A 24879-nucleotide genomic window follows, 5' to 3' on the forward strand; every position below is an offset into this window, starting at 1 on the left:
TTTACTGGGCCATCAGTCCAGCCGAACGCACCTGGAAGCGAGTTTACCCCGGTCCAGGCGCTCAACCGCAGGCCGACGGACTTGCTGCGATTGATCACGGCCCCTGTAACAACTTCATACTCAGCGATCGCCTCTATCACCGCTCTAATATCGCTACGGCGCGCAGCGAACACGGTGACGTCATCGGCGTACGCGGACACCCTGGCAAATTTGCCGCCAGGCAGAGCTATGCCGCGCAGGACTGGTCTCGCCGCCTCGTCCCTTAATTTGCGAAGGAAGGGCTCCAACGCCAGGACATACAGCAGAGGCGACAGCGGGCAACCCTGCCGCACCGACCGGGAGACCCCAAAGGGCTCCGACAACCTACCATTTACCTGCACCACTACCGCGGGATCACGATACAGGGCGGAGATCCACTTGCGGAAGTCCGGACCAAAGCCGGCGGTTTCCACAACAGCCCTCAGGAACCCATGGTCCACCCTGTCGAATGCCTTGGACTGATCTAAATTGATCAGCGCGGCTTCAGCGTCGTCTTCTAACCCCTCTATGATCGTGCGAATCAAGTGCAGATTGTTCTGAATTGATCGACCCTTCACAGCGTAGTTCTGATCCGGTTCGACCAAGTCACCGATAACAACCTGCAGTCGGTTCGCAAGAACGCGGGCCAAAATCTTGAAATCTGCGTTAAGCAGAGTAATGGGCCTATAATCGTCTAGATTCCCCCCTCCATGTTGGTCCCCCTTCTTCAGAAGCGTGACCACTCCATGGTTACCTGCCTCGGGTTCGAATCCTGGGCAAACCAGTGGTTAAACACGCCCGTCAGAAGGGGCACAAACATGGGCGACAGCCTCAAGAACAATTCGTAGGGCAAACCATCAAGCCCCGGAGATTTGTTGTGGCCAACCTGCTTCAACGCAGTAATGACCTCACGCTCCGTAACCATCCCCTCGCAGCTAGCCGCTCGGGCCGCAGTAAGGCGGGGCGAGCCAGCTAAATAGCCGCCAAACTCCTGGCCGCGGAGTCTGGGTAGTTGGGTGAAGCGTTCCTCCAAATGTTGCCGAAACCCATTGCAGATCTCCCGTGCCGACACGAGAGAACGCCCTTCCAGGTTTTTCACCTCCCGAATGTACCCATCCGAGCCACGTCTTAGAGCAGCCTTACGCTCAACAGCGTCAACATTCACGGCTTCGTTGGAGACTCTGTTTAACCTAGCCCTAACTACTTGACCTTCATATCGCTCGCTAGCCAAGCGATTGAGGTCCCCCTTAACTAGAGCTAGATCTAGGGAATCCCCCCCCTGCCACCGCCCGGGTCAGTCTATCATCTAGGTGCCTTTTGGTCCGAGCCCTATCTAGCGCGAGGCGTTGGCTGTATTGGACACAAAAGTACCTAATGGTGACCTTAAGTTTAACCCACCAGCTACTCCCGGTAACCGCCCCCACTAACTCCCTCTGAATTAGTGTTGTCAGCTGCTCCCGAAAGTCGTTCGACTCCAACAAGGAGACGTTCATCTTCCAGTAGCCCGCCAACCTAGGCCTATTACCTAATTTCAAACGGGCCAACACAAGTTTGTGGTCCGAATGACCTAGCCAGTGGAACGTGGGACAAGATAGAAAATCTACGTCGCCCCTTCTGATTAACATCCGGTCCAAGTATGTACTTGGACCGGCGGCCGAACTAGATTGCCACGTCTACATCTCCCTCCCTGGGTGATCCAGACGGAACCTGTCGACTAGATCGCTCGAGGCCATAAAGCCAGACAGGGTGTTGTCACACCTTTCCAACCCACTAGCCCCCCCCGACCTTATCTATCTTGGGGTCCAGGATGGCATTCCAGTCCCCCATTAACACTACCCGCTCCGGACCCGAAGAGAGAAACACCTCCACCCGCCGAAAAAAGGAAACCCTCTCGCTTTGGATATTAGGCGCATAAACTGCCACGATCCGGAACGCGCCGCTTTTAACGGCAACATCGACCACGACCAGCCTCCCATGAGCGTCCGCGTGAACAAGCGTAACCGTCGCAGCCAGAGTGCGACTCACTAGTACAGAAACCCCCCGGCTATGGAGGCTGCCATATGCTGAGTAAACATGAAAATCGTCTACCAGCACATCGCAGTCCCCATCCCCAACAAAGTGGGTTTCTTGTAGGGCAGCTACGTCTACCTCAAGGGCCACGAGATCCCTCAGCACGCGAGCAGCCTTGCTTCGAGATCTCATGCCCCTCGCATTAAAACTAGCTAGGTTCAAGGCCATGTTTCCCTAACTAGTAATATTCTTCTACTAAGGGTCTAAAATCCTCGGGAGTGAGGACGTCGAAGGCCTGACCAAGACTGCCCGTGAGCAGGTCGGACGTAAGCCGTCCGTCTCGAGCCAGGCCCCCCACGTCCAAGGGGAACGTCATTTTCAGAGCCCTATAAAGGGAGGGGTGAACATAAAGCGGGACCCTCCCTTCACATTGTGTGGTTATTTTTCCAAGTGATGGGTGCTCCCCGTCCACGATTTTGAGGCCCCCGAAGGCCGACTTGGCTGCTTCTATCATGCGCCATAGCGCTTTCGCTCTTCCTCCCCTATTCACCCGGACGAAAGTGATAATAGACGGAGCATCCTGGAAGTTCCTGGGGTCTGCCACCTCTTTTCCGTCCACTTTCCGGAGACTTTCCAGTTCCTTTAAGTATCGCCTCTGTCTCCCATTTAAATCAGAGACCGCGTTACTTAAGTCGGCGTTGCATAATTGTTCCCCGGGAAGGAAAGGGTGCTTCCTGGTTTTCCCCTCCCTCGGGGCTGCCGACTTTTGTTCCAGCCTTTTCTCCTTTGCTTCTTCCTCTTGGGCTTCTTGGACAACTTTTTCTACTGGAGCTTCCATTTGCTCCGTTTCCTCGTTAGGAGTGTGAAATAGGGGGGGGGTTGCTGATCTTCTTCCTGAGGGCTTTGCGGCTGAAGCTCAGTGCTCGGGTCTTGCTTGTCATCTTTCTTCTCTCTCTTCTCCCTCTGTTTGTCCTCGGCCCCTTCGCTGTCGGAACTTGAGGAGCTTCCTCTCGCTTTTCGTTTGGTAGCCGTTGCCATCGTTCTTGTTGTTGTTTGTGGAGCCGGCTCTTGTTTCTTTGCCCCCTTTTTGGCCGCCACTGTGCTCCACTTTTCTTTTGCTGGGGCTGCTTCCTCCTTCCTGGTCTCTGTTGGGGGGTTTTTCTCCGCTGATTTGCCCGTCTCGGCTATTCCGGCTTGTCTTTGAGGGCAGAACCTCGCTACGTGGCCTGTTTTTTGGCATTGCCAACACTGGGGTCTTCTGCCCTCCACAATGACGGCGTGGACCAGCCCTCGCAGGTGAATTGGGCCGGGATCCCGTGGAATTCCTTGCGGGACAGCCTCATCTTAATCTTGTAGTCTCCCGACATTATATTCCGGGGGCCCTTTACCGCCTCGATGCCTTCGACTTCTCCATATTGGGACATGATTGCCCCCAGCTGCTCCTCCACAAGAAAGCACGGCACCCCTGTAATTGTGACCAGCGTCCTCCTCTTTGAAAGGTACTCTGGCCGTACCTTGATGTTTTTCCATGTGAGATCCCCTCTTGCCAGCTTCTCCGCATCGTCCTTTGTTGGCAAGAGGACCTCCCACATGGCGTTAAAGCGTCTAACGGCGTACTGAGCGGGGATCCTCAGTTCTCCCAGCAGCTCCATCATGCGGTCTTTCGGTCTTCCCAGAAGGCCCTTTCCGGTGGCATTCAGAGTCAGCAGGGACACTGATCTCTCCCTTATCTTCGTCAGTGTCTCTGGAACCACCTCTATCTGGTTCCCTTTTGTCAGGTTCTTATATTTGTCCTCAAAAAGCCTTCTGTAGTACTCTGGGGATTTCGCTGGTGCTGATTGCTTCGGCCCCCAACTCTGCTGGGTCTCACTGGAAGTGGGGAAAAATAGGGGTCTTTGCTAGTCCTAGGCTAGACTTGCGTTTGATAGCAAGTACTTTATTAAGTAAAACCTATACTAGAGTTTCTATCACGCACTATTTGCATAACCGCCTTACATTCTTACCAGGACCTACTTAAAATAACAGCTCCCCAGCTTACACGGATGGCGGGCGACATTCACGCTGAAAAATTTTAAAACAAATATATACAGGAACAAAACAAAACTTATTTATATACAAAATAAAGTATATTATTATTATTTTTTATTTATTTATTTTTTTTTTTTATATTATAATTAAAATGGGGGTGAAATGATGGGGAGGGGGGCAAACTAGAAAACACCCCAAAAGAAAGAAAAAGAAAGCAAATAAACAAAATGCCTATGGGGGCAGGTTAGTAAGGGACCCTCCCTACCTAATAGCTGGTCTGTCGTGTGAAACGCCCACTGTCTTCCGCTCCTCTCCCCCGGGGGGAAGAGGTGAAAGCAAGCAGGTCGTTCCCTAGAGGGGAGTGGAGGACCTAAGGGTATGTGTGAAAAATAACTTGGGGTTGGGGTAAACCGGGGTGGATGGCGTCTTCCAAGATAAAAGTGCGTAATGGGCAAAAATAGGCCGGGGACAAAATAAACAAGTGGACTGGGCATCTTTGGAAGCTCTCTTAGTGCCAATCTAACGAAAAAATAAAAGACTACGGGAACAGAATAACATGCATACTACCCTAGTCTAGGCCCTAATAAAGCATAAGCTATCCACTCTTGGTGGTTACACACCTACCTAGCCTACTCCTACCCATCGTATAAGGTTAACCTTATATTACTTTACATAAGGGGCTGGGTTCCGAGAAAACCAAACCTCAGCACCTTAGGAACAATACCACTAGGGTGGAAACACGAACTCGAACCTAGCTCCTCGTCGGATGCACAAACTAGTGTTGTGCACCCATCTCCTATCAAAGTCTATGCGGGACAATCTCTTCCAATCACATCTGATTTTTATTTTTAGTTGATGCTTAAAATAAACAACCAGATCCTGATCGGAAAAAGATCGCCCCTCATAGACAATGCCCAGACGTGTATACCACGTCACTAACCGAGCTACCGCTAGGATCGCTAGAAACACCAACCGTTTCTCCCTGTCAAACGGCGGGTCCACATTGTCGACTACGTACGCTAAATCAAGTGGCACCGACCGCTCGGGGTCGATGCGAGCCGTTACCCCTTCGACATACTCCCAGAGACTCCGCACCCCGCTGCAAAGAAAGAACGCGTGTTCTCTCGTTTCCTCCTCCTCTTCATCATTGCAGCGTGGGCACGGGGGATAATAATATTCGCTATCCCTACAATCCTTGGATAGTCTGCCAAAGAGTGGCAGCGCGGCCCGGACTAGCCTCCACGTTATTGAAAATTCAGAATTATTGATGTAGCTACTGGCAGGCGCCCAATTCCAAAGCGAGAGAACTTCCCCCCTCGACAGATGTAGCCGCTCCACCAGCGGGTCTTTTGCAGTCCCCACCACTAATTCCTCATATAGCCTCCACCTAGGCCGTGCAAGGTCCCTGGACCTCGGCAATGCCCTAAGGGCGGCTCGGCATTCGGTCAGGAAACACCGTTCCCCCACTGGTCTTTTGCGACCTTCAGCGGCAGGGGCGGATATGAGCCGTGGAAAAGCCTGTTCCACGACTGGTACCCATGGCGTTTCATCCATCAGTGTCCGACTCAGGAACGCCAATCTTTCTGCATGTTTATGGCTTTGCAGATCATGCATCCCCAAGCCTCCCTCGCTAAGCTTCTGCGTACAGACCTGTCTACGGACAAACGGCTTTCCTCCCTTCCATAGCAGTTTGAAAAGGAGGCGCTCTAAAGCCTTATAGCGGTCCGCAGGCAGGGGAAGAACAGATAAACGGTAAAGGATCAAAGGAAACACGTACGTAGCACATGCCTCCGCGCGACCCTTTAAGGACAATTTCCTCCGAATCCAAGTCCCAACCGACGACTCGACCTTAGTCTGTACTTCCGACCAATTCTTGTCCAACTGGAGGTCCGGCCCGAACCACACACCGAGGATTTTTACTGGGCCATCAGTCCAGCCGAACGCACCTGGAAGCGAGTTTACCCCGGTCCAGGCGCTCAACCGCAGGCCGACGGACTTGCTGCGATTGATCACGGCCCCTGTAACAACTTCATACTCAGCGATCGCCTCTATCACCGCTCTAATATCGCTACGGCGCGCAGCGAACACGGTGACGTCATCGGCGTACGCGGACACCCTGGCAAATTTGCCGCCAGGCAGAGCTATGCCGCGCAGGACTGGTCTCGCCGCCTCGTCCCTTAATTTGCGAAGGAAGGGCTCCAACGCCAGGACATACAGCAGAGGCGACAGCGGGCAACCCTGCCGCACCGACCGGGAGACCCCAAAGGGCTCCGACAACCTACCATTTACCTGCACCACTACCGCGGGATCACGATACAGGGCGGAGATCCACTTGCGGAAGTCCGGACCAAAGCCGGCGGTTTCCACAACAGCCCTCAGGAACCCATGGTCCACCCTGTCGAATGCCTTGGACTGATCTAAATTGATCAGCGCGGCTTCAGCGTCGTCTTCTAACCCCTCTATGATCGTGCGAATCAAGTGCAGATTGTTCTGAATTGATCGACCCTTCACAGCGTAGTTCTGATCCGGTTCGACCAAGTCACCGATAACAACCTGCAGTCGGTTCGCAAGAACGCGGGCCAAAATCTTGAAATCTGTGTTAAGTAGAGTAATGGGCCTATAATCGTCTAGATTCCCCCCTCCATGTTGGTCCCCCTTCTTCAGAAGCGTGACCACTCCTTTGGTTACCTGCCTCGGGATCGAATCCTGGGCAAACCAGTGGTTAAACACGCCCGTCAGAAGGGGCACAAACATGGGCGACAGCCTCAAGAACAATTCGTAGGGCAAACCATCAAGCCCCGGAGATTTGTTGTGGCCAACCTGCTTCAACGCAGTAATTACCTCACGCTCCGTAACCATCCCCTCGCAGCTAGCCGCTCGGGCCGCAGTAAGGCGGGGCGAGCCAGCTAAATAGCCGCCAAACTCCTGGTCGCGGAGTCTGGGTAGTTGGGTGAAGCGTTCCTCCAAATGTTGCCGAAACCCATTGCAGATCTCCCGTGCCGACACGAGAGAACGCCCTTCCAGGTTTTTCACCTCCCGAATGTACCCATCCGAGCCACGTCTTAGAGCAGCCTTACGCTCAACAGCGTCAACATTCACGGCTTCGTTGGAGACTCTGTTGAACCTAGCCCTAACTACTTGACCTTCATATCGCTCGCTAGCCAAGCGATTGAGGTCCCCCTTAACTAGAGCTAGATCTAGGGAATCCCCCCCTGCCACCACCCGGGTCAGTCTATCATGTAGGTGCCTTTTGGTCCGAGCCCTATCTAGCGCGAGGCGTTGGCTGTATTGGACACAAAAGTGCCTAATGGTGACCTTAAGTTTAACCCACCAGCTACTCCCGGTAACCGCCCCCACTAACTCCCTCTGAATTAGTGTTGTCAGCTGCTCCCGAAAGTCGTTCGACTCCAACAAGGAGACGTTCATCTTCCAGTAGCCCGCCAACCTAGGCCTATTACCTAATTTCAAACGGGCCAACACAAGTTTGTGGTCTGAATGACCTAGCCAGTGGAACGTGGGACAAGATAGAAAATCTACGTCGCCCCTTCTGATTAACATCCGGTCCAAGTATGTACTTGGACCGGCGGCCGAACTAGATTGCCACGTCCACATCTCCCTCCCTGGGTGATCCAGACGGAGCCTGTCGACTAGATCGCTCGAGGCCATAAAGCCAGACAGGGTGTTGTCACACCTTTCCAACCCACTAGCCCCCCCGACCTTATCTATCTTGGGGTCCAGGATGGCATTCCAGTCCCCCATTAACACTACCCGCTCCGGACCCGAAGAGAGAAACACCTCCACCCGCCGAAAAAAGGAAACCCTCTCGCTTTGGATATTAGGCGCATAAACTGCCACGATCCGGAACGCGCCGCTTTTAACGGCAACATCGACCACGACCAGCCTCCCATGAGAGTCCGCGTGAACAAGCGTAACCGTCGCAGCCAGAGTGCGACTCACTAGTACAGAAACCCCCCGGCTATGGAGGCTGCCATATGCTGAGTAAACATGAAAATCGTCTACCAGCACATCGCAGTCCCCATCCCCAACAAAGTGGGTTTCTTGTAGGGCAGCTACGTCTACCTCAAGGGCCACGAGATCCCTCAGCACGCGAGCAGCCTTGCTTCGAGATCTCATGCCCCTCGCATTAAAACTAGCTAGGTTCAAGGCCATGTTTCCCTAACTAGTAATATTCTTCTACTAAGGGTCTAAAATCCTCGGGAGTGAGGACGTCGAAGGCCTGACCAAGACTGCCCGTGAGCAGGTCGGACGTAAGCCGTCCGTCTCGAGCCAGGCCCCCCACGTCCAAGGGGAACGTCATTTTCAGAGCCCTATAAAGGGAGGGGTGAACATAAAGCGGGACCCTCCCTTCACATTGTGTGGTTATTTTTCCAAGTGATGGGTGCTCCCCGTCCACGATTTTGAGGCCCCCGAAGGCCGACTTGGCTGCTTCTATCATGCGCCATAGCGCTTTCGCTCTTCCTCCCCTATTCACCCGGACGAAAGTGATAATAGACGGAGCATCCTGGAAGTTCCTGGGGTCTGCCACCTCTTTTCCGTCCACTTTCCGGAGACTTTCCAGTTCCTTTAAGTATCGCCTCTGTCTCCCATTTAAATCAGAGACCGCGTTACTTAAGTCGGCGTTGCATAATTGTTCCCCGGGAAGGAAAGGGTGCTTCCTGGTTTTCCCCTCCCTCGGGGCTGCCGACTTTTGTTCCAGCCTTTTCTCCTTTGCTTCTTCCTCTTGGGCTTCTTGGACAACTTTTTCTACTGGAGCTTCCATTTGCTCCGTTTCCTCGTTAGGAGTGGTGAATAGGGGAGGGGTTTGCTGATCTTCTTCCTGGGGGCTTTGTGGCTGAAGCTCAGTAATCTGGTCTTGCTTGTCGTCTTTCTTCTCTCTCTTCTCCCTCTGTTTGTCCTCGGCCCCTTCGCTCTCTGAGCCCGAGGAGCTTCCTCTCGCCTTTCTTTTTGTAGCTGTTGTCACCGTTCTTGTTGTAGTTTGTGGAGCCGGCTCTTGTTTCTTTGCCCCCTTTTTGACCGCCACTGTGCTCCACTTTTCTTTTGCTGGGGCTGCTTCCTCCTTCCTTGTCTCTGTTGGGGGGTTTTTCTCCGCCGATTTGTCCGTCTCGGCTATTCCGGCTTGTCTTTGAGGGCAGAACCTCGCTACGTGGCCTGTTTTTTGGCATTGCCAACACTGGGGTCTTCTGCCCTCCACAATGACGGCGAGTGACCAGCCCTCGCAGGTGAATTGGGCCGGGATCCCGTGGAATTCCTTGCGGGACAGCCTCATCTTAATCTTGTAGTCTCCCGACATTATATTCCGGGGGCCCTTTACCGCCTCGATGCCTTCGACTTCTCCATATTGGGACATGATTGCCCCCAGCTGCTCCTCCTCAAGAAAGCACGGCACCCCTGTAATTGTGACCAGCGTCCTCCTCTTTGAAAGGTACTCTGGCCGTACCTTGATGTTTTTCCATGTGAGATCCCCTCTTGCCAGCTTCTCCGCATCGTCCTTTGTTGGCAAGAGGACCTCCCACATAGCGTTAAAGCGTCTAACGGCGTACTGAGCGGGGATCCTCAGTTCCCCCAGCAGCTCCATCATGCGGTCTTTCGGTACTCCCAGAAGGCCCTTTCCGGTGGCATTCAGAGTCAGCAGGGACACTGATCTCTCCCTTATCTTCGTCAGTGTCTCTGGAACCACCTCTATCTGGTTCCCTTTTGTCAGGTTCTTATATTTGTCCTCAAAAAGCCTTCTGTAGTACTCTGGGGACTTCGCTGGTGCTGATTGCTTCGGCCCCCAACTCTGCTTGGTCTCATTCGCTGTTGCCTCCACTGTCACCGCTGCTGCTGGGGTCCTCTGTGCTGGGGTCCTCTGTGCTGCCGGTATCGGGGAATCCGTAAATGAGAGAGCTGGCCACTCCTCTTTCTTTTCCGACTCCACCATCTTCGATCCCCCCACACCCGGGGAGCACCTATCCACTACAAACACGTCCATGGACCTCGTTCTCCTCAGGCTATCTTCCGCCGTCTTTCTGGGGCTACTCCTAGCCGACTGCGAAACCGTTGGCGTTTCCTTGTCCCAACGCCTTGCGGGAGGCCTACTACTCTTTCCTTTCCACGGTCCACCTCGGGTTTCTTCAACAAATCTTTTCCAGGCCTCGATCTCCTCCTCCCTGGACGTTGCTGTTCCCATATCAGGCATGATCCACGGCCATCCTGAATTTACTGATCTAGGGATGTCCTCCTGGGAGGTCATCCCCGTGCCCGAAACCCAACCGGGCGCACCTGCACTGGGGGTGCCCTGCACGGCGTCTGCAACCCTGCCAGACGCTATTGGGGTCGAAAGCGACCGCGACGCAACCGAAAACGACCCTTCTGAGTTGGGGGTGGCGACCCCCGGAACCGCACCGGCACTCGACCCTTCCGAACTGGGGGTGGCGACCCCCGAAAACCTTCTCGACCTCGACAAGGGGGTGCCTTTCGGGACGGCACCCCCCAAACCCTTCTCGGCACCTACACCTGGGGCGTCCCCCAAGGTGGCAGGAGCAGCGGCCTGCTCCATCTATTTTGATGGCCCAAGGCCCAACTAGATGCCCACCGATTTGGAAGCCAAGGGGACCTTCGCCTAAAAAGGCACGTCGGTTTCCCTTGGTCCTGCCGGCTGCTTAAGCACTAGCTGGACCCCGGACTACCTGTAAGAAAAACGAAAACAAGAACAGTTAGTAATTTGCCCGAGGGCAATAACAAAAACAATCAGAATAAAACAATGAAAAGCGAAACTTTGCTGGTCCAAATCCCCAAGAAGGGGCTGGTCCTTGCGAAGTCAAGCGAAAAAAAAAAGAACTCGGACTCTTAGAGCGTGGACTGCAGTGTGAACTTTAGTCTTGGCCGGCAGAGACCGAGCGTTGCCGTCACTAACGAGTAGGGAACGGCGAACTGATTGAATCCAAAATTCGACAATTTTTATAATAATTTTGAAAGGTTTTCATTGGTTGTTTAGCACAGTCTGTAGTTATAAAAATGATTGGCGAATCCATTCGTCACCTTGTATGATGGGATGTGTCTCCTAGCGGCTTCGGCTTCAGGGAGACAGGGTAGTACAAGTCAAGGATTCGTCACTTGACACTCAGTCCAACAGGTGAGGGACCGGGAGCCGGCCCAACACCTGTTGGACTGAGGTACGCCGCCTGGGTACTACCTAGGAGGCTCACCCTTCCAGGCCTTGCCACCGGGCTTTCCGGTGGGGCAAGTTAATTGCTTGTCGCCTGAGGCGCCCCTACCGGGGAATGCCGACGGGGTGCCCAGGAAATTTTTGATGAGGAAAGAGTGCCCCTCCTTTAGGGGAGCTTGCCCATTTCCACCTTCCGACCTTGTGCCACATTTTGGTGTGGTGGACACCAAATAAATAGCTACCCCCATTAGTTCGACTGATGGGGAAGGTCTCTTAGCGGCTTCGGCCGCAGGGAGACACGGTAGAAGTACTCGTCAAGGATTCGTTACTTGACACTCAGCCCGACTGGGAACCGGCCAAGTACCTGCTGGACTGAGGTACGCTGCCTGGGTAATACCTAGGAAGTCCACCCTCCCAGGCCTTGCCACTGGGCTGTCCGGTTGAGTAAATTTATCGCTTACTGCCTGAGGCGTTCCGACCGGGGAATGCCGACGGGGTTACTCAGGCAATTTTTACAATTGCAGGAGTGCCCCTCCTTTAGGGGAGCCTACTGGATCCCCCCTTCCGGCATTGTGCCACATATTGCTGTGGTGGGCAGCAATTACATCTCTACCCCCATTAGTTCGTCTTTTGGCTGTATACGTTTTCTCTTGTTACTTATTATTGTTATTGTTATTGTTAAATTTGTTATTTCTTTCCTTTCTTTTCCCCCGTCGCTATCTACTAGTACCGGTTTTTTTTTTATTTATTTTGGCACGTTTTTTTACCGCCAGCCATGGCATCTGCCAGCTGTGCGCCGACGAATCCTTCCAAAGACAAGACAGACAATGAAAATGAAGGCTGGAAAAAGCACCCTGCTGTTAAAATAGATCTAGAGACCTTCTTGACAGAAGCGAAGAAATGCACAGAGCACGTAACTAAAAGCGGCATAACCTTGGAGCAACCTAGATTGCAAGAATTCTCTAAGAAAACAATTTCACTTTCAGTGATAGACCGAAAAACCAAAAAGCTCATTCGTTCGACTAAGGACACAGTAACCAAACTAATAGCAACCATTGGCATGGGAGCCGATAGAATAACTAATGCTCGTGGGTACAACACCTGGGCATCCCTTTTTAAAACTGAGGAGGACTGCGTGAAACTGTCTCAAAATGAGATAATTACGAATGATTATATCCTTAGAATAGAGTACCTGGGATTAAAGAGGACTACCATCTCCATCTTTGAAGTTCTTGGAGCAGTCCCAGGGGAGTACTTGGCTGCTTATCTCCTCGAATTTGGAGACATAACAGGAGTCAGTGTGGACCATTATAATGGCAACTGGTCTTTTGACCTTTTAATAAATAAGGAGTAGTACTTCAAAGTACCATACTACATGGAAGCAGAAACTGAGAAATTGCCATTTGTGGTTGCAGGAAGGCGTCCGGCATGCTGGATATGTGGGGAAGTGGGGCACTTAACATACACGTGCCCCAAGAAACAATCAACATCCAGAAACCCAAAAATCGAGTATTAGGCCACTTAGATCCGGATGTACAGGTTGGTTCAAAAATACCTGATGCAGAGGAGAAATCTATCAAAGACACCCAACCAAAAATATCACCTGATGATTTCGAAGCAATTTGCAACACAGAAGCAGCCTCCTCCCCATAAAGGACGAATGGAAGCTCGTTCTATCGAAGGAATCGCCACCTAAATCTTACGCACGATCCCTTACGAAGGAGGAAAAGCTGGAAATAAGGACAAGCAAAGACCCTGGAGGAAACACGTTTGAATAACTTCTAAAGCTTAAAGATAGCTTGGACAAGAAACGTGAATCCAAAAAATCCGTCCCCTTCCCCGAGTCCCCGTTTCCAGAAAAACCAAACCCCATTCTGAAGGAAAAACGCTCTCCCAAAAAAGCCCCAGTCCCATTAAGCACTGCACTCCCTATCAGAGAAAAGAAGATGACTTCCCTAGGCGCCCCTAAAAAGGAAAGCCCGAGACCTTCGCCTTTTTGCACCCCTGCCAACACCACAGAACCCCCCTTCTCCCATGAAAACAGACATGCCCCTCCCACCCCGTCTGACAAAAAGAGACAGAGAAGCCCTTCCAGCAAAACTGAGCCCTGCAAAAAGAAACCGCCCCCTTTTTTTCTGGCAACGCTGTTTGCCAAATTTCAGCAGAACGGGAATCCATTATGAAGACACACAAGTCTAAGGAGTATAAAAATCTGCTAGCATTTAAAACTTAAAAAAAAAGAGATCTCAAACCCCGAAAACTTCCTCAAAGCGAACAGAATATTAACGGTCGTTAGACCTAGACGGGAAGTCAACGGGGGTTGGGCGATGATGGAAGAGGCAAATAATGCCTTTAACTTATTTCCACCAGTTGTTTTATTTAATGACAGAGAAATTACTGAAATGAAAAAATCATGTGTTGGACGGGTCCCTATTAAAATGCACCCATCATTATATAGGGCCATTAAACTAACTTTTCCTCTTGACATCGGCAGTCTGTCCCCTGACGGGTCAATCACCACTGAGATGACCACCAGTTCCATGGGGCAACTGTCGGTGTCTTGATACCGTCTATGTTTGGTCAGGATTCCCAACCCTAAGTAAACCAAGATGGCCTTAAGATTAGCTACTTTGAATGTCCGAGGGTTGAGGGACGCCTCTCGTGAACTTCGAGTTGCACGCTACCTTCAACGCCTCGGTGGGGATATATATTGCTTACAGGAAACTCACTTTATTCCAAGTGATTATCAGAATGTGCTCCTTAGAGACTTTCAGCTCTACGCAGCACATTTTGATACCCAGGCAAGGGGGGGTTACCTGGCTGGTTAAGTGCACTCTTGATGCGCCGTGTTACCCTATTTATGCAGATCCGGAGGGAAGATTGCTCGTTCTGGATGTTACCGTAAAGGATGTGGCATTTCGTTTTATTGGGGTTTATGCGCCCAATAACCGTACTGAGCTAGTTTCCTTTTGTTGGCGAATCGAACCCTTCATGAATTCGTCTCGTCGGTTAGTTTTAGCGGGAGACTGGGACGCGGTCCTGGATCCCGAGTTAGATCGCGGGGTTAGTACCACAAGGGATACTATCCAGAACCGGGATGCAAAGGCGTTTCGAGAATTTGTCGACAAGTTTGATCTTGTCGATAAATTTCGAAACGAAAAACCCAGGGATTAAGCATGGACTTGGACAGGTAGATGCGGCTCCGATCCGGTGCAACTTTCGAGTTACATCGATCGGTTCTTAGTTAAGAGAGTCGACCTAGGGCTTTTAGACTGTCCAAGTTTTCATAATATAGTTTATTCGGACCATAGGCTTGTCAGGGTTCGAGTAAACTTAGTGTTAAACATAGGATGGTTAGTTATTGGACGTTCAACACGTCGTTTTTCGATGTGAAGGACTTCCGGGAACAACTCTACTAACAATACAAAGGGAATTGACGGGGCTATCATCGGGAATAAGTGGTGGGGTAACCTAAAAAAGTAATTAGGTCATTCGCTGCTGATTTTAGTCGCCGGCTCAACCTTATTTCTAGAGCAGCGAAAGAGGCACTAGAAGATAGATTAGAAAGGGCGAGGGAGGAGGGTGATAGTGCTAGCTATACTATAGTTAAGGCTGAACTGGACTCCTTGGATAACAGGGAGGACCAGGAATTACTAGTTAGGACTAGATTAAAAAGAGCGCCAAAAGCGGCAACAAATATGGCCGCGTCATTGCGTGCGGAGCAGTTTCGACGTTCTGCTGATAGACACATCACCAGTCATTTTCAGGAGCTTTTCACCAAGGTGCCTGGTCTGACTATTGAACAGTTTGACACCTATTTAGCCGACTTTTCTCGCCTTGAGACGACCGAAGCGGCTAGGTGTGAAGATAGCATAACAGAGGAAGAAGTCATTGAGGTTTTGAAACAGGTCGGGCTAGACAGGATCCCTGGGATTGATGGTCTGCCCTATGAGGTGTATTTGAGCCTGTCGCCCATTTTTATTCCTTTGCTGACCGTACTTTTTAACTCCTGGTTTAGGAACGGGTGCATACCTCAGTACTTTACCAGGGGTATCATTAAATTGATACGTAAAGATAAAATGGAGGGATGGGATAGGTAATTTCCGGCCCTTAACGATGTTAAACACAGAGTTAAAGATTTTGGCCAAGATCTAAGCAAATCGCCTGCAGATTGTATTACACCTCTAATAAGCGCCGAACAGACTTGTTCTGTTAAGGGCCGGACGATTCAAGATATTTTGCACACGATACGCTTGATCGTAGAAAAAGTCGACACAGAAGTCGCGGTGATCAATTTAGATCAGTCCAAAGCATTCGACAGAGAAGACCATCGTTACCTAGAGGCTGTTCTTCGCTCGGCTGGGTTTGGTCCCCAGTTTCGCTCTTGGATTCGCCTCTTGTATGCCAACCCCGGTGCTATGGTGGAAATGAATGGGGTGAGGTCGAAACGTTATGTTAACAAGATCTATCCGTCAAGGTTATTTCCCTGTATTCGTCTGTTATTCCCAATTTTGTATGTGCTGGCGCTTGAGCCATATTTGCGCCAGCTTTGGGTGAATCCGGTCCTTCGCGGGATTACTTTTCCAGGTGGCTCTACCCCGGTAAAGTATACCGCCTATGCCGACGACGTGACCGTGCTTGTAACGAGCAGTGCCGAGATTAGAGCCGTCGACATAGAAACAAGTCGGTATGCCAAGGTCACAGGGGCCATAATAACTACGTTAAGTCTATTGGCTTACGTATCGGTGCCTGGAGGGGTATGTCCACTCAGGGACCGTTTGGTTGGACTGATGGGCCATGCAAACTACTCGGCGTCTGGGTTGGCCCCGACCTCCAGCTGGAGAAAAATTGTTCGGAAGTATTGGAAGCGGTCAAGGTCACATCTCATTTGTGGACCTTGAGAAACCTGTCATTGAAGGGTCGGGCGGAGGTATTCAATTCTCATATCTATCCCCTGATCCTATACCGTCTATCAGTACTCCCACTCCCGGAGACCTCACTAGTTGATCTGGTTCGTGCTCTTTTCGCGTTCTTATTGCGCGGAAAGCAAGCCATGGTTACCCGAGAGGTTTGTTACCTGCATCCGTCTGAAGGCGGTCTGGGTATGCTTAGTGTGGAAATACGTAGACACACTCTTAGGCTGATATACCTGGATCGAATGTGTACACCTAGTGAGGGAAACGGTGTCTTCTGGATAGAAGACACTAAGAAAGCCTTTTAGGCTTTGGAGAGTGTGCATTCGGCTGAGGGGTAGGCACACAAGTTGCCCCGAAACGAGTGCCCTTTCTATCGTGAGTGTCAGCAGGCCTTGAGATTTCTTCTACGGGCGAAAGAAAGCCTCTATGACACCTAGCTGTTGTCTCGCAAGGCGCTATATCGGGCCTTAGTGAGGGGATCCGTTAGAGACGAAAATATTGAGGAGTTCGGTTTTACGAAGGAGGAGCGCCGCTTAATATGGACTTGGGTGCCTGGGTCGAGCTGCTTCGATAATTACGTAGTATCACTCATCTGGCTGGTAATTCGAAATGCCCTATGGGTTGGCAAAAGACTATACATAGCGGATTTAATGAGACACCTAATTGTGTCCGATGCGAGATTGGGAGGAAGACCTTGATCATGCTTTCTTCCACTGCGCCATCGTTCGACCGTTGTGTGAGTTAGTTGAAGGCTTCACGGTTCGCATGCTGATGTTAAAGAGCATCTCTCCTCTCTCTCTCTCTCTAGCTCTTTCATACTCTCTCTATTTTCTCTCTCTGTGTCTCTATTAGATAGTAGATCGAGAGAGAGAGGGAGAGGGTGGGAGGAGGTCAGAGAGATATTTTTGTAGTAAATCCACGTTGCAGGAAGTGACGTTTCATCTAACCGGATGTCATGTGATGCTACGTGGCAAGGTTGGTGAAACGTTGAGTCTCTCAGAAAAAGCCGAGCCGAGCAGAAGTCTAAAATGGTTCTCTCCTAAGTAAGGGGGGAGATGCGCGCCCCAGACGTGGGACGTGGTAGGTACCCACAGTGGAGACCATCGATGGCGACATCTGCAGATCATGCCTGGGAGAATAAAAGGTTGAAAACCCAACATCTGTCTTCATCTTGTGTATTCCGGCGAAAACAGCAAGAGAGCTCCACCCAGATGACTCTCCCAGAGCAGCGGAACAAGGTATGAACTTCTATATATAAACACATACACCCACAACAGGTGTCATAACCACTAGACAAACGGTTTAAGAGATCTTGGGTCCCGTTCTCTCGTCTCTTAACACTTGTAATATCTCTCTCTCTCATCGTCGTAAACTTCTTCTCTTCATTAGTAAAATGGACACGTCATCACCAGGGTACCAGTATCCCTCAAGTAAAGTGTCAAAGTCCAAATCCGTTTCTTCTCCCTCCCTTATGTAACACTGAACGGGCAGTTTTTTGTGCTGGATTTGGTTTCCCCGTGCTGCAACTGGGCACCGACCATGAAGAAAGAAGAACGCTATGTTTTTCTGTGTTTGCTAGCAGTTATGAAAGGCGTGATTTGGACGACGCGACAGAAGGAGGTTTACGGAGATGAGACCTTCACTGCTCCCCAGCTTGTTCTCATTTTCAAATATCGACTTAAAATGCGAATTAAGCTGGAGAAGGTGAAACTCGCTCCGGCAAATTTCACCGATAGGTGGGTGAAAGTTTCGCGACTGTGTAGAGTGAATGGAGCTGATCTTGAGTTCCTTTTTTGAATTTGCTTAGGTTTCAAGAATTTTGGGTGACCTGAACAAACATAGAAAGGCATCGGACCACCTGGAATAGGCTAGATAGGCATTTTTGTTCGATTTTTAACTTAGCTAGAGTATGGATGTTGTCATCGTCCCAATCCCCTTTTTAGTTTGCCCCTGTCCCATCGCCCCCGTTTTTTTCTCCCTCTTTCAGTTCGATAATCCCCACTCCTGGCTCCATTAGGTGACGGATAGACTGTTTTTTCAGTGATGTAGGCAATTTTTGTGGTGTTTATCCAATAAAGTCAGTTTTCGTGGGGCCTACATCTTTTCGACTGACAAAACTTTCTACCTGCCACAATTATTAGTGAGGGGGTTCCTTTTACTAACCACCATTTTGTCATTGCAAATTTCTCATACGTTTTGTAAATAAGATTTTTATCCTCAACCCCCCAAATCATGCATATATATTTGTAATTTTCGGGTTTTAAGTAGGATGTCCACAGAGCGATTCTGGTATTTTGGTGAAAGACTCTAGTTAAGTTAATGTTATGTTAGTTAGGTCAACATTACCCCCTCCCTTTTTCGGCCTTGTGCCACATTTTTATTTTGTAAATTTTTATTTGCGAATAAAATAAATATTTACCCCCATTAGGAGTCAAACACACACACACACACACACACACACACACACACACACACACACACACATATATATATGCATACACAGTAGTGTCAAAAATTAAGGGACACAATTTTAAAACCTAATATTTGTTAGAGATAACTGTGAAAAGCTGAAATTTTGACAACTGCTAGTCGTTATCATCCCTAATAGGATACTAAAATATGAATCATTTGCAAAGGATAGAAAAAAAAATTATAACATTTATTTATTTTCAAAATAAGAACGTCCAAAAGTAATCGACAAAAGTGAGAAAAATAATGTAAACAGCAAAAAAAAAACAATAAAAAATCATGTACAATTAATATTAGTAAATGAACCCTTGCTCTCAATAACAGCTGAACATCTTCAACTACAAGAACGAATCAGTTCTTGACAATCCTCGATACTAATTTTAGACCATTCTTCTTGAAGCTTCACCCACAAACCCTCAGTGTTAGTGGTATTTCTTTCCATAACTTTCACTTCTAAGGTCTTCCAAAGATTTTCTATTGGATTTAGGTCAAGATTTTGGGGTGGCCAATCCATAATTTCGAAATCTTGCTCGCTTAGGTAACTCATTACTACATTTGCCTGGTGACATGGGGCATTATCTTGCATAAAGTTAGCCCTATCAAAACCTGAATTCTGTATGATTGGCACAACATGATCTTGAACAATGATTTTATAGATCTGCGCGTTTACACGAGTTTGTAACTGGACAAGAGGCGTTGTACCTTGGCTAGAAAACATTCCAAACACCATGACGCTTCCGCCCCCAAACTTGGCAGTTTTTTTAGTACACTTTGCACTTAATCTTTCACCAATACGTCTGTTTACATTTATTTTTCATCATTTCCAAATAAATTAAATTTGCTCTCATCACTGAAAAATACTTTTGCCCACTTTTCATATGTCCAAATTACATACCTTTTTACAAACTCTAATCTCTTCTTATTATTCTTCGAACTAACAAGTGGTTTCTTCCCTGGGCTTCGATTAAACAGCTCTATTTCTTGCAGTCATCTAGAAACAGTCTGGCTTGGAACAAACACACGAGGTATTATTCATAACCTTTTTAATTTCTGCGCAAAACTTAAAACGGTCCTTTAATGACATACGCTGCATTATTTGATCTTCTCTTGCCGAAGTTTTGCGGGGGCTGCCGGTTTTAAAGCACTAACTTTTTTCCAGTATCATTGTAGGATTTAACACCTCTGCCTACAACACTCTTGGAACGTTTTACTTTCTCTGAAATCTCTCTAATGGTGTGCTTTTCCTTGTGTAGCTTCACAATAGCTTGTCTCACATAGTATTCAAGTTTTTTTGCGTTTCGCCATGGTGCCGGCTGATGCAACGTTTACAAATGACTAAGTAAGACTTATTCTTTAGAGGAAATCAAACAATTTGAATATAGTATACTGTTTACATTGTTTTTCTCAATTTTGTCCATTACTTTTGGACGTTCCTATTTTGCAAAAAAAATAAATAAATAATTGTTATAATTCTTTTTCTATCGTTTGCAAATGATTCAAAATTTAGTATATCATTATGGATGATAACGACTACGAGTTGTCAGAGTTTCAGCTTTTCACATTTGTTATTTCTAACAAATATTAGGTTTTAAAATTTTGTCCCTTAGTTTTGGACGCTACTGCATAGATATATAGGCGATCTTCTCAAGAAAAATATTTTTCGAGGTCTCTAAAGTTGGAGACGCTTATAATCAACAAAAAATCAGCACAAGCTTATAAGCGAGCAAAATAACATGTAAAGTCATCTAGGACCTCGTGGCGTAACGGTTAACACACTCGATCCAAATACATCTTGTCTGAGGTTCAAATCTAAGAAGTCAAACTTCACTGACCAGCAGTAGAACCGCGAAGCACGTGCCCCTAGATTATTGTTTATAAGTAAAATAATATATAAATAAATAATATTTATTTATTATCTTACGCCCAAGAAATATGGACACTCTTCTAAGGAAAACTAGTTTCCTAGATCTTCAATGATGGGGACGTTAATAACGGTGTTATCGTTAAAAAAAATCAACAAAAAATCAACAAAAACGGGATCTGACGACTCGGCGTCAGCGTTGGGAAAATCATGTAAAAACGATCCATATCCAACAAAGTACGGGTAGATGATTTCCGAACTGATATGCTATTAAACATGTCGCACAAAAAAACACGCACACAAACGTATCTCAAGTACGCACTGTTTATCTGTCTTGCAGTTATTTCCAATTGCTCCGACAGGTGGCATTTTCTATTTCCTGTTTCGCTTTCCTTAACCACTTCCGTTATATATCTATCTGTCTCTTTCTTTCGAATCGTTCATGTGAACGTACGCACATTTCCACACGCCTCGAGAGGGCGTTATCGTTCCAAGGTAAAAATGAATACACGTGTTTATTTTAACGAACTCTCGTGATCACATATACGGACACGTATACACAATGAACTCGTAGGCAAACGAACACTTAATTTCAACTTCATGTATGCTCATTCGTATACATATCACAAGTATTACAAGTTAAAAGACATACACAGGCGTGCACACAAAACAATCTCTTATTGTTCTTACATGTTTCAAGTTGAATAAAACATCTTATCTGTATATATTGTAACTCTGTTTTAACGTACTTTATTTTGATGTAAATTTACAAACAAGTGGCGACCTTCGACCCTCGATCTTCAACGTAACAGCCTCTACGAAATATTGAACACACTCTCTCCAGATCAGTAATCCCGATCTCCGCAAATCTTCCTTTTCAGTATCGCACCACACCTATTTGAGTCTTTTATTGCATTAAAAAATGGGGAAAGTTGATTGTAATTTTGGCAATTAATAATTCCGGAGAGAAGAATTGAATCTGGTAAATAAAGATAACTCTTGCATATTCTAGGCCAATTGTGTGACGAGTGGCAAAGAATATATAAACTAACGTTTGAATAATGCACAAGGTAGCTTCAAATTTATGACCTAACTCTCACATGTTTCGACCTTGTTATGCATTGGCCTACTTATGTGGATACTTCATATAAATGTAAGAAAAATCAAGTTGTTGTTGTTTTACACGAATTAAAACCCATTAAAATCCATTATTCTTGAGTAAGTTTTCTTTTCCAGAAAGATAAAGCCTTATAAAATGTTATCATATGAAAAGCAGAATAATATGAAACTTTTTCATCCCCCCCCATCATTGACTGCCATTTTTGTCTCGATGGATAACACATTTAAATACTTTTAAAAAAGTTTTTTGAATCAATTATTTTTTTTTCGTCTAAATAAGATTTAGGATGATTTCCTATCAGAATATGCAAAATACTATGGCATAAGTACCTGAGTTTCAAATAATTCCATCTTTTTTCTTACTCTATAGATTTCGCGTGGCGAAATTAAACAATCAAAAATTAAATGATAGTTTGGAAAAAAACTGCGTTAACTGTTTTTATGAAGTTTATTTAGTCCTGTAAATTTCCATGTATTTTGACCGTTTGTTTTGACGATTAAGTGAAGAATCAACTTTATAAGGGGTTAATTCTTTTTTTCATAAGCGATATATATAAGTTAAGCAACAATGAGACTGGCCAGTACCAAATGGGTGACCATTTGCGAATAATAGGCACCGTATGTGTTGGAGGACATCCTGAATCTAGTATCATGCTTAGTCGTCTTGACTCCTTCTTGCCATCAAGATCAAGTGTTTCTGGACGAGAAAGTGTGGTAGATGCAAGTCTTCCACACTTCAAACTAACTCAAGCGCAAGTCACAGCAAAAAGGAAAAGGGAGAGATTACAACTGTTTGTTGGCCTTATGGTCTACCATAGATGATGTAATATCACGTAACGACTAATTGCCGAAAGAAATTGTATTTTTAGCAAATTGGTAATTATTTATCGATTTTTTTTCTTTTTTTGGTATCGATTCTTCACAGCATTTCCTATTTAATGGTATATTAGCAATATTAGGCTCACTAAAAGAAAATTATCAATTTATTTTTCAAAGATTTTAAAGTAGTGTTTTTTCATAAAAATAATGAGCATTTTTTTTTGATAATCTGAAAAAAATTATTATTAAAATATGCAACGAATTTCACACTTCAAAACACAAAAGATGAAAAATTAAACACATTAAAAATTCGAATTTCAACCTTAAAATCTGATGCGTACACATTTGCTTTTTTGGTTGTTTTATCTACAATCTTTACCCCCCCCCCAATACAATATATTTTATTCAGTTCCGGCTGATTATTTTAAGTATATTTGTAACTACAAATAAGAAGGGGATTGTAGGCAATATATATATATATATATATATATATATAACGATTATGAAAAAAGTATATCATTATAAACTTTATTCTTCACTTAATAATCGTTGATAATTACGTATTGATTGGATAATGACTTGATTTTTGATAGATTTTTAAAGAGAGACTCCGTCAAAAATTACTTACTCCCTCCTTCCGTTTTGTCCGTGCCTATACTTAGGCGTTAACCGTTTGCTAACGTCATCGTAAGGTTGAGAATAAGTCAGGCGGCACTTAAAAAATCCAACAAGTTCATTGGCGTCATATTTTAATCGTAGTTGTTGTTTCGCCTGCTAATACGCCACAATCTGCAAGTAAGTGTTTGGGAGAGAAAAAAAAAATAAAATAAAAAATAAAAAAAATAAAACAAAACAAAAAAATTAATGTCGTCTCTCCTGAGACTTATTTTTTTTAAGGTGTTGATAAGAAAATACAGTTATATCTTCGAAAACTGGAAGAGTAAGAAAAAATAAACAATAGAAAATGTCTGCGACGAATAACGTGCGATTTCTATCGTGAACTGAATTCTTCGAGTTTTTTTTGTATAGACATAGTCAGTTGCCAATTTTTGTTGCAGACTACTTCTCTTAATAGTGTTTAAAGGTGAACAACTAAAATTGACTCGACTGTGTCTTCAAATATTTCTTTGCAATTATTTAGTAATGTGCATTGACGTAATAGAATGCCAAGAAAACGAAAATACCGGGCCAGCCATGTTTTTTTTTTGTGTTTAAATTTTTGCTCTCTTACCAATAGTATTTTTTCTTTATGGTAATCGCTCAAGGCAAGGCAGAGAGCCACCTGGTATAGGGAGCTAAAAACACCACTTCCATATAAAAAAAACAGTCAACCATAAGTGTTACATGAATAGATCCCGACCCAGAAAGCAGCATTTCTTCTCCCTTTGTCAGAAGCATTGTTCATGAAATGTGAGAGCTAAATAACAACATAAAGGAGGTGAGATTTACGAGGCCGAAGAAAGTAATGGTCCACTTTCTATTATCAGATACCATAGCTATTTATTTATTTATTTATTTATTTATTTATTTATATACTTATGAAAAATACGGACCGTGCTATTTTTTTTTTCAAGTTAAATTATCACGGTACATTTTTTTTAATTAAATTGTTAGATAGAAAATTCAGAATACTTCCATAACACCATTTATTCCTCATATTAAAAATGCGTTTCCAAATAGTTATTATTTAAGCACCGTCCGTATTCTGCATAAGTACCATTTTGTGGCAGTAAGCCGAAATCTGGTTTTGTATAAAATGGATATGACTCACTATTTGAGTGTGCCAGGTTCAAGTCTTGTAAGTTCCATCGCATCACTTTTACATGGATGCTAACAACCTTCATTGTATTCAACATATAAGTACCTGATCTAAGGGAGAACTTGTGAAATTAATGGGAACAATAGCATGAAGTAAAAAAAAAAAACTCACACCATGCTAATGTATGCAAAATTGCTTTATTTGAATACTAAATGAATCGAAATATATACTATTGATAATATGCATGAGCAAGCCCTCTAAGGAACTTAATAATTATGTTTAATATTGGTTGGTATTGTGTCAGACTAAGCGTTTTTGAACGTTTAGCCCTTGAAAGCTGAAGGACGAGCAACTATATTTTTAAGTTCATATCGTCAGAGAATAGCAAAAAATAGACAACGGCAGATAAAAGGCATATAAATATACAGACAACAGAACGATTGTGAGTTTAGTGCTTCTCCAAAATAGGATCATTATAAGCGGCTCTTTCTTTCTCTAACACTAGGCACATATCTATGTAAAACATAACTCCCCTATGTTTTAACATTATTATATGCGGGTGGTATAGTTTTCTTTAGGTATTGTGTGCAAATGAATAAATATATTAGTGTTTGGACAATTAATCTGAATCAGGAATTGGAAAAGAATCAACAAATTTGAGGGTATCGGAATCGGTATCGGAATCGAAAAAAATTGTTATCCATTTTCCGAT

At 46.1% G+C, this 24879-nt stretch overlaps 1 long non-coding RNA gene across 1 annotated transcript in view; it reads right to left on the reverse strand.

Moving 5' to 3' along the window:
* Positions 1 to 24879, reverse strand: part of LOC145272983 (uncharacterized) — a 200429-nt gene that overhangs the window by 14576 nt on the left and 160974 nt on the right. Inside the window, exon 2 of the long non-coding RNA XR_013866146.1 lies at positions 23037 to 23197. This is a non-coding gene — a long non-coding RNA (uncharacterized LOC145272983). The remainder of the gene's footprint in view (positions 1 to 23036; positions 23198 to 24879) is intronic.

Source organism: Euprymna scolopes, chromosome 4, assembly GCF_053919585.1.
Source record: "Euprymna scolopes isolate OS-2025 chromosome 4, ASM5391958v1, whole genome shotgun sequence".
Taxonomy (NCBI): Eukaryota; Metazoa; Mollusca; class Cephalopoda; order Sepiida; family Sepiolidae; genus Euprymna; species Euprymna scolopes.